Source organism: Vombatus ursinus, unplaced genomic scaffold, assembly GCF_900497805.2.
Source record: "Vombatus ursinus unplaced genomic scaffold, bare-nosed wombat genome assembly UNPS02009132.1, whole genome shotgun sequence".
In the NCBI taxonomy this organism is placed as follows: Eukaryota; Metazoa; Chordata; class Mammalia; order Diprotodontia; family Vombatidae; genus Vombatus; species Vombatus ursinus.
Window position 1 is genome coordinate 17,549,959 of NW_020948910.1, and position 9,176 is coordinate 17,559,134.

General features: G+C 38.6%; 1 pseudogene; it reads right to left on the reverse strand.

Annotated features, from left to right (window-relative positions):
* Nucleotides 1–810: 810 nt before the first annotated feature.
* On the reverse strand, nt 811–5,788 carry LOC114034859 (annotated as a pseudogene).
* Between the last annotated feature and the right edge of the window lie 3,388 nt (nt 5,789–9,176).

The window sequence follows — 9,176 nt, forward strand, 5'->3', positions numbered from 1 at the left end:
TCATCCTTAGTAATTTAAATTATAGGATTTTTTTACACAGAAACTTATTAATATTTGCATCCTTATTATAATAGCAAACTGAAATATGTGCAGAATTTTATTTTATTTATTTTATTCTGAATTTAAAAAATAAAACAAGCATTTCTATAACAGTAGATTAGAAAAAAGATGATTGCTTATGCAACTGCAAATTTATTCTGTATAACTTGCTATTTGCCTTAAATATATAATGAAGTTATCATGTAACTTTCATTTTTCCCCTTTTTTCTTCTCTCCCCTTCCCCACCAGAGATGGCTACCATTAAACACAAATATGTATGTGTAGAGACAGAAAGACAGACAGAGAGACTGAAAGGAGGAGAGAGATAGAGACATAGAGAAAGAATAGTGCAGATACATCACAGATAAGTTTTAAAAACCAAAGAAACATGAGAAGGGTTTTTGAAAAAAAATTAAAATAGGTGACTTTTCTACTTCATTTGAAATGCTAATCTAAGAAAGGGAATAGAAAAAAAAAGTGCTATAAAATAGGAGAAAAAGAAGAATCAAGGGAACACAGGAATAAAAGACAAAAACATCTGAAATGAGTAGAGGTAGGCAACAGTGGGAAGCTTTGAAACCTTGTAATCTTACTTAGCAAATGATTTTTACCAAATGCTATTTATTGGGACTGAAATGGGAGGCTTGTTTCTAATATAAAGAGTAATAAAATTTTTACATATTAAAAGTCCTGCATCTTAGGTTTTTCCACCCCTTGATAATAAATTTCTTTCAAATGAATTTTAACTTCTATCTGAAACTTTTACCTACTCAGAAATTTATTGTTGAAGTATGACCCCTGAAGACTTTCCCAGTGACAATCAGTTGAATTTTTTTTTTGAAACCAACAATAAAAAAAAAGAAAAAAAGTGTAGATTAAAGGAGAACAAAGCTGATATCCAGTCAGTCATTGGCCTTCAATGCTTCTTAGAGATTCACATGAATGAGGCTTTTAGGGACACCAAGTTCTCGACTATTTTGGTGGAGTCCTTACCTCCCCTACCCCAGGCTCTGTCCTGGCTCCGCCAAAGTTGATGGGAGGCCCCAGCAATGGTAACTGAGCCCCCACCTTGCCCCAGAATGGCTCCATCATCCCCTCATTCATTCCTTCCCTCACCTGTTGGTCCTTCTGTATCCTACCTTGATTTAATAAAAATGTAACCCAGGAGACAAAGTCCCACAAGTCAAGCAGACCCAGAACAAACGGGGTGTCCTGGGAGTCCCTGGCATGGGACTGGCTGGTGGCCATGGTAGCTTCATGAGCCACCCTGGCCAGAGAAGAGACCTCATCCCCTTAGGGAGAGGCTTCTCTTAGATGCAGGCATGACCCCCCATAGCTTGCAGCCCAGGGAGGGGAGAGGACCCTAACCCCAAGACTTCCAAGGGTCCTTCTCCCTTCCACTTAGGCTAGACAGACAAGACAGTCTTCCCTCTTAGGGCCCACATACCTGCTTCTGGCCCCCAAGGATTGAACAGGTCAGAAATAGGGTTAGTTTTTCCTACCAATCTCTCCCTGGAGAAGCTGGGCTTGGAAGAAGCTTTGGGGAGTCTCTACCTGGAGGTAGGGAGCTGCCTCTCCTGGTGGGGCTTAGGCAGTGCCTTGACTTCTCTTTATAATTTGCTTCTTGTACTGGTCTTGGAATTCACTGAAACACCCATTCAATAAACTTATCAGCCAGGCTTCTCGATGACTCCAAAAAAAAATAATAATAAAGTAACAATAAAATAAAATAAAATAACTGGAACCTATACCCTGGAGTTCATGGCTGAGTTAAAATAGGCAAAACAAACTAAAATTTCATAAATATAGATTGGAGTGATAAACCCTAGGAAAGCATCGATTATTGTTTCAATAATATAGGGGAACCATGAAATCACAAAAGTAATCATTTCTATGCCCAGTATTTTTGCTGCTTTTTCTCCCTTTTGGACCCTCTGGCTTTGTAACTCTCTAAGGACGAAGATTCCTCTTTCTTAGTTGTGTTTTCAATCTTTCTTGCCTGTTTTTTAGCTAGGACAAAAATCTTACAATAAATAATTACCATAGGGTAGAGCCAAGATGGTGGAGTAAAAGCAGTGACTTGCTTGAGCTCTCCCCCAAACCTATCCAAATACCTGTAAAAAATGATGCTAAACAAATTCTAGAGCATCAGAACCCACAAAAAAACGGAGTGAAACAAATTTCCAGCCCAAGACGGTCTGGAAGGTCGACAAGAGAGGTATGTTGTGCTGGGCTGGGAGAGGAGCACAGTTCAGAGTGGGTTGTGTAGGCAAAGGTGGAACTCCAACAAACCTGGAGCAGGCCTGAGGGGACTGAATCACAGGGCAGTTGTGGTGGTTTCCAGACTTCTCAACTCACAAACACCAAAGACAACTTCTAAGGTCAGTGGGAAAGGTCTGTCAGTCCTGGGTGAGAGAGGAATGAAGTTTGGTCCCAGCCCTGATGCAGCTGCAGGGCTGAGGTGGCAGCGGTTGCTTCTGGAGCTCTTGGCCCGCAGAGAGTGAGGGTATCAAGTGGCTGATCAGAGGGGGAATGCAGGGATCTCCTGCTAAGGCAGGATTTTCTTGCTTTGCCTGGGTTGCAGTCTTGGGTGGTGGTCCTGGGGTGAGGAGAGGAGTTGGTGTGGTGGAGCAGAGGGAATACTCCTCATGGTTCCAAGGTAGAAAAAAGTGTCTGTGGTTACTCATAGACCAGAGCACAATCCAGGAAAGGAGTAAACACCTCTCCTTTGATCATACCACCCTGGAAGAACTGAAAATTTACAGGTCCCTGGAAGTACCTCTGAAAACAACTGCACAAAACTCCCAAAGCTTGGAACAGTACACCCTCTACACTGGAAGCAGAACCCTACCTTAATAAAGAGTTTAAAAGTCAAGTAATTGGCTGAGAATATGAACAAACAGTATAAAAAAAGCCAGACTATAGAATCTTTCTTTGGTGACAAGATCAAAACATAAAACCAGAAGAAGACAACAAAGTCAAAGCTCCTACATCCAAAGCCTGCAAGAAAAATTATGAATCAGTCCCAGGCCATGGAAGAGCTCAAAAAGGATTTTGAGAAGCAAGTAAGAAAAGTAGAGGAAAAACTGGGAAGAGAAATGAGAATGGTGCAAGAAAATCTTGAAAAACAAGTCAACAGCTTGGCAAAGGAGACCCCCAAAAAAATACTGAAGAAAATAACACCTTAAAAAATAACCTACCCCAAATGGCAAAAGAGGTCCAAAAAGCCAATGAGGAGAAGAATGCCTTCAAAAGCAAAATTGGTCAAATGGAAAAGGAAGTCCAAAAGCTCACTGAAGAAAATAATTTCTTAAAAATTAGAATGAACAAATGGAAGCTAATGACTCTTTGAGAAATCAAGAAATTATAAAAGAAAACCAAAAGAATGAAAAAAATAGAAGACAATGTAAAATATTTCATTGGAAAAACAACTGACCTGGAAAATAGATCCAGGAGAGATAATTTAAAAATCATTGGACTACCTGAAAGTCATGCTTAGAAAAAGAGGCTTGACATCATCTTTCAAAAAATTATCAAGGAAAACTGCCTTGATTCTCTTGAACCATAGGGTAAAATAGAAATGGAAAGAATCCACCAATCACCTCCTGAAAGAGATCCCCAAAAGAAAACTCTTAGGAATTTTATGGCCAAATTCCAGAGTTCCCAGGTCAGGGAGAAAATACTGCAAGCAGCTAGAAAGAAAAAAACAATCAAGTATTATGGAATCACAATCAGGATAATACAAGATTTGGCAGCTTCTACATTAGGAGATTGGATTGGAGGTCAAAGGAGATAGGATTACAGTCAAGAATCACCTACCCAGCAAAACCCAGTATAATCCTTCAGGGGAAAAATGGACATTCAGTGAAATAGAGGATTTTCAAGCATTCTTGATGAAAAGACCAGATCTGAATAGAAAATTTTACTTTCAAATACAAGACTCAAGAGAAGCATGAAAAGATAAACAAGAAAGAGAAATCACAAGAGACTTATTAAAGTTGAACTGTTTACATTCTTACATGGAAAGATGATATTTGGAACTCATGAGACCTTTCTCAGTATTAGGGTAATTTGGAGGGAATATATTATATTATCAATATATGTGTGTATATATATATACATGTATGTATATGTGTATGTATGTGTGTGTATTTATATATGTATGTTGATGTGTGTGTATATATGTATGTATGTGTGTGTGTTGTATATATATAAATAATATACACACACATATATATACAGAGGGCACAGTGTCAGTTGAATATTAAGGGATGATATGTAAAAAATAAAATTAAGGGGAAAGAGAAAATTGTACTGGGAGGAAGAAAAGGGAGAGGTAGAATGGAGTAAATTATCTCACATAAAAGAGGTAAGAAAAAGCTTTTTCAGTGGAGGAGAAGAGAGGGGAGGTCAGAAGGAGTGAATGGATCTTACTCTCATCAGCTTTGGCTTAAGGAGGGAATAACATACACACTCAACTGGGTATGGAAATCTATCTTACCCTATAGGAAAACAGGGTGGAAGAGAATAAGAGTGGGGGGGGGGATGATAGAAGGGAGAGCAGATTGGGGGAGGGGGCAATCAGAAGCAAACACCTTTGAGGAGGGATAGGGTCAAAAGAGAGAACAGAATAAACAGGAGAGCAGAATAGGATGGAAGGAATTATAGTTAGTCTTTCACAACATGACTATTATGGAAGTGTATTGAATGACTACACATGTGTAAACTATATGGAATTGCCTTCCTTCTCAATAAGGGTGGGTGGGGAGGGAGGAAGGGAGAGAATTTAGAACCCAAAGTTTTAAAAATGAATGTTAAAAGTTGTTTTTACATACAACTGGGAAATGAGATATATGGGCAATGTGGTATAGAAATCTATCCTTCCCTATAGGAAAATGGAAGGGGATAAAAGAAGTGGGGGGAGAAATAGAAGGGAGGACTGACTGGAGGAAGGGGTATTCAGAATGCACGCTGTCTTTGGGGTGGGGAGAGGAGAGAGATGGGGAGAAAATTTGAAACTCAAAATCTTATGGAAGTGAATGTTGAAAACTAAAAATAAATAAGTTAATTATTAAAAAAATGACCATAAACAGAATGGGGATGAAGAACAACAGAAAACCTACTAGTGACCAGGTCTGATTCATAGCACCCTGACAGCCTCCCACACAGGTGAGGGCACTTACTAATTCCTCCAGCCCATCATCATTGACACCAGTACTAAGAAGTGAAAAGATGTAAGTAATAACAAGAAACCATGAGCATGCAATGCACACCAAGGAAACATGCAGAGTGAACTTGGTTGGATAGACCAGAGGGTCAGTGACAACAATGTATCTATCAATGGAGATGAAACACAAGTGAAAAATGGAAGAATAACAAAATGATCCATCAAAACAAGAGTGAAATTTATAATAACTCTCTCCAAAATACCAGCAACTCTCCATTGACCTCACCATGCTGAAGGGCATCATAGTGGCTCCCACCAAAAAGTCAGCACAAGCCAAGGACGCAATGAGAAAATTGGCTGGAGAGTGTAGCTGCTTGAAGTGAAGGATTGAAATCATGACCAAGAAGTTTCCCAAGACAGCAAGAACCAAAGGCCAGGTATGGCATGACTTGGGGTCCTGGGGAGTAGGGAGTCTGAATGCAGGACCCACTGATGTTCTCATAGCAGAGCTGTGCTACTGCAGGCTGGGACCAATTGTTGCTGCTTATGACTCCCCTCTCTGAACCTTGCAGAATTTTCATTAGCTTGTGTCTTTTGGGTCTTATTGAAATCTCGAATTCCCTCCTTAAAGTAAAGGATGCATTGAATTAATGTCTTAAGAAATCTACCAGTTATTATCTTTAATAAATTATGAATCTTTTCCTTTGATAGTACAAATTACAAATCTTCTCATACATATTCAGAAGTAGTCCATGTAACTCAGAAACACTTTTGCAACTAATCTCAAAACACCTCAATGAATAGCCTCTGCAAATCTACTAAAGATTTCTATGAACACATGCAAATGCCTTAGCTGCTTATTTAAGAAAATTTCTCTTTGACTCTCTAGTAAATTGTTCTTTACCAGAGAGAAGCTTCTCTCTGTCAAGAGGAGTGACATGTGATGTGATCACCCAGCTCAAAGGTCAGCTTTTATTCCAGTGCTCTCCAGTGCCTGGTATCACTTAAAAGTTAATGTCCAAAGTACCCTGGAAGCATTTAGGAAGTCAGCCAAAGAAATCTCATCCCCTTAAAACCTCCAAGATCACATCCTCATAGTGTGAGGTATGAACTGAGGAAAGAATTTTTTTTTCCAGTCATTATCAGAAAAACTACTATTTAATCTATAAGAAATCTCTTATTCTTTCAATTTTTGTACTATATGCACATCTATTCACATGTATTTCATTTCATGGATTTCATTATCTCATGGGGAATGACATGTGTATGTATATTATATGTATGTACACTTAAATAATAATACTGAGCATTTACATATCACTTGAAGGTTTGCTAAGAACTTTACGTATGTTATCTCATTGCTCACAACAATACAGTGAAATAAATGCTATTATCTCCATTTTACAGATGGGGAAACTGAGACTGGTAGATTAAATTAGACACAACTTGAAAGTGTACGAAGCAGAAATCAATTTCAAGTCTTCCTGCTTCTTAATTCCTGCATTCTATCCATTGATCCACGTAGTTGCTTTTATTTTAGTTCTCTGAACAATTTGTAAAAAAAAAAATTCTGTGTAAATCGTTGGCCTCCCAAAATTTTCCACCAAGGAGAATAGATTTATGAAGCAAATCCCTGAAAATGAGAGAGCATTGATTCTTTATCCCTTAGGCCAGAGAAAGGACTGTGCAGCAGGCTCCAGTGTAGTAGATCTGGGGGGAATAAAAAAGAATACTAGAGGAAGGGGTTCAAATCTCAGCAATGCCACTTGGATAAGGCACAGTCATTCCACCTCACTTTGCTCATCTATCAAATATGAAACTTGAAGTAAATGCTGTCTAAGCCCTGTGCTCTAACACTTTTATCTTTGATAGATTTTAGAAATACCCATGCCCTGGGATACTTTCTTCCATTTTTCACCCATTTTTTTTCTTTTCTTTCTCTTTGGCTTCAGTTCTCTTCTGCTTACTTTTCGATGTGATTTTCCTCTAAGATGGTAGTACTAAATACCAACATAATTCTACTCTAATCCATTCTCTGCTCATCTGTCACATAGATCTTTCTAAAGCACACATCTGTTGATAGCATCTCCCTATTCCATAAAATCCAGGGGCTTGCTATTAATTCTGGGTGAAATATAACATTCTTTGTTTGGTTCTAAAGAACTTGGCTCCTTTCAAACTTGCCAATCATCTTATAACTTAGTCCCCTCAATGTCATCTGAGATTCAGTGGCACAGGCTTCCTTGCTGTTACTTTTACAGGACAGTCTACCTGCCAGCTTTGAGTGTTTTCACCACCTATTCCCTGTGCCTGGAATGTTCTTCCTGCTCATGTCTGATTCTGAGTTTCCCTGGCTTCTTTCAAGTGTCAGCTAAGGACACCCATCCCCCCTTTTGTAAGAAACGTTTACCCGTCCTTCTTTATCTTAGTGCCTTCCCTCTGAGACAGCCCTAAATTTATTCTGCCTATGTTTTGTTTCTACATAATTATTTTCATGTCTCCCTCATCAGATTGTGAGCTCCTTGAGCTGTTTTTTGTCTTTCTTTGTATCCTCAAAGCTTACCACAGTCCTTGGCATGTTGTTGTTCAGTCATTTGGGTTGTGTCTAATGAAACCAGAATAGTGTTCCATTTCCTTCTCCAGTGCGTCCCCATTTTACAGATGAAGAACTGAGGCAAATAGGGGTTAAGTGCCTTGCCCAAGGTCACACAGCTAGTAAGTGTCTGAGGCTGGATTTGAATTCAGATCTTTCTGTCTCCAGGTCCAGTACTTTGTCAATAAAAGAGGAGCAAGGGGAAAGGAAACCAACAAATACAAGAAGCTTGGGTGGAAAGTAACTAAGAACCATGCAGGACAGAGCCCTAACTTAGGAATCAGACTCCATTCACATGTTGTTCATAAGACACACATTTGAAAAGGAATGATTTCTACGGAGTTAATAGGTTAGAGCAAAATTATTTCTGCTGCAGGTGAACTAAAAAGAAAAAAGTTCAGGTAGCAATAATGATCTCAGACAAGGTGATAATAAAACAAGACACTATCAATTTTGTCAGGAAATTTCTTTTCACCTCAAGTTAAATTCTATCTCTCTGCAACTTCCACTGAGGCCTTCTGCCCTCTGGAGTCAATCAAAAACAGTCTAACTCCTCTGGTACATGCCAGCTTTTCCAAGATTGGAAGTCTATTATCATGTTCTCTCTAGGTCTTTCTTCTCCATGCTAAATAACTCCATTTATCTTATCATCCTTATCTCCCCATCCTACTACTACAATGCCCTGAATGTGATTTGGGTTCATAGATAGCTTAGAGCCCTTTGGCAAAGAATTACTGCTCCCCACCAGCTCAAAGTTTTTCTTCTTTCCTTCCCATTTTCCAATGCAATGTTACACCCCTGTTCTGAATATCACCAGTTGCTTAGTCTCTGCATTTTTAATAGATATCTTTCATTTTTATATGACCTTCCTATACATATATACATGTATATACTACCTACATAATTATACATATATACATATGCATATATATGTATATATACATATATATATATATATATATACACATATATAATATCTGCTAGCAAGACATCCATGGCACCAAAGAATGTAAAAGTAATGAAGATAACAAATTCAGCAAAACCAACACATCAGTAGAGTCTGGCAGTATATGCATAGATTCCATACCTGAATAAACTAAGGAGGGAAATAAAATGCTCAGTCAAACAAGCAATGGATGATCTTTGGACCAGGCAGAGAAACAGGAGCTTCCCACCACACAAGTAAGTGGGAGAATAGTTCTTGGAAGTTCCACTTCTCTGCGCATATTCTCAAAGCTTTTAAGCAAGCTTTTTATATTGTGTCAATAGCCAATTGGGATTGGTGAAGATTGTCCCATATGCAGAATTCTTGTATACTCTTTCTACTGAGGTTCGAGAATTACCTAGAAAACAGGAGAATAAAAAGGACTAATTAG